Source organism: Suricata suricatta, chromosome 11, assembly GCF_006229205.1.
Source record: "Suricata suricatta isolate VVHF042 chromosome 11, meerkat_22Aug2017_6uvM2_HiC, whole genome shotgun sequence".
NCBI lineage: Eukaryota > Metazoa > Chordata > Mammalia > Carnivora > Herpestidae > Suricata > Suricata suricatta.
In genome coordinates, this window is record NC_043710.1 from 4,990,898 (window position 1) to 4,991,947 (window position 1,050).

The 1,050-nt window shown below is 62.5% G+C and overlaps 1 protein-coding gene across 1 annotated transcript in view; it reads right to left on the minus strand.

Moving 5' to 3' along the window:
- The window catches only part of SYT12 (synaptotagmin 12), a 19,814-nt gene extending 19,217 nt beyond the window's left edge, over window positions 1–597 (minus strand). The window contains exon 1 of the mRNA XM_029915147.1: window positions 267–597. The gene's annotated coding sequence lies outside the window, so the exon portion shown is untranslated. The remainder of the gene's footprint in view (window positions 1–266) is intronic.
- Window positions 598–1,050: the final 453 nt, after the last annotated feature.

A 1,050-nucleotide genomic window follows, 5' to 3' on the forward strand; every position in this document is an offset into this window, starting at 1 on the left:
CCGCAGTCCGGGCACGCTCCCAGGAGCCCGCCGCGCGCTCCCTGGCGCTCGCCCGCCACCAACAACCCCCCCTCCTCCACGCTCCCTCTTTAATTTAAAGTGACAACCCCGAGCGCTCCCTCGGCTCCCGGCCGCCGCGCACCGCTTCCGGGGTCTGAGCCGGAGATCCCCAAGCGCGCCCCGCAGTCCCGCGGGGTCGCCTGAGGCCGAGCCCGGCCCCGCACTCGCAGGCGCGGGGGACGAGGGTGGGGTGGGGATGTGCTCACCTGGTGCTCGGAGGGGCAGGCGAAGCGCTGGACGCAGGCCCGGCGCTCTAGCCCCAGCCTGCAGCACCCTGGGCTGTCCTGTTGCCTTTCTGGGCCTCAGTTTCTCTTTCGGTAAAGCGGGCCTGATGCGGCGGACCTCCTGGAAACCGGTCAGAAAACAGAAGAGGGAGCCGCGGGAGGCTTCCCCTTTCCCGAATGCATCACTACCCTTTCCACCATAGGGCTGTGGGGCAGGCGACGTCGTCTCACTTCATCTTCACAAAGCTCTCATGGGTTCGTGGTCACTCCATTTTTACGTGAAGAAACAGGCTCAAAGAGATGCAATACCTTCCCACGACCGCAGAACCAAAGGTCAGAGCCAAGACTTGAATCTGCGTCTGTGTGACTTCAAAGCCCATGCTCTTAACCTGTTAGAGGTCGTCCTTTCTCTCCCAAAGGGGTGAATGAATCATTCAGGAGATATTTATGACGCCCCCGAGGGACTCTAGGCAGGGTGCCAGGTGTGGGCCATCTTCCATGCTCCTGAAACAGGGGGACAGGTCCCACCCTACCCTCGCGTCTGGCAGGGAGGCACCCACCCATCAGGGCCCCCAGCGTGTGGAGGGCAGGTGCCACAATGCCAGCGCTGTGGGCACAGTGATCAAGAGAGCAGGCTTGGTGGGCACCTAGGAGGTCCTCTGGGGACGGGGTGTGTGTGTGTGTGTGTGTGTGTGTGTGTGTGTGTGTGTGTGCTAGAGGATCTGGGTGAAGTGAAGAGGAGAAAGGATCTCAGGCCGGGACTGAT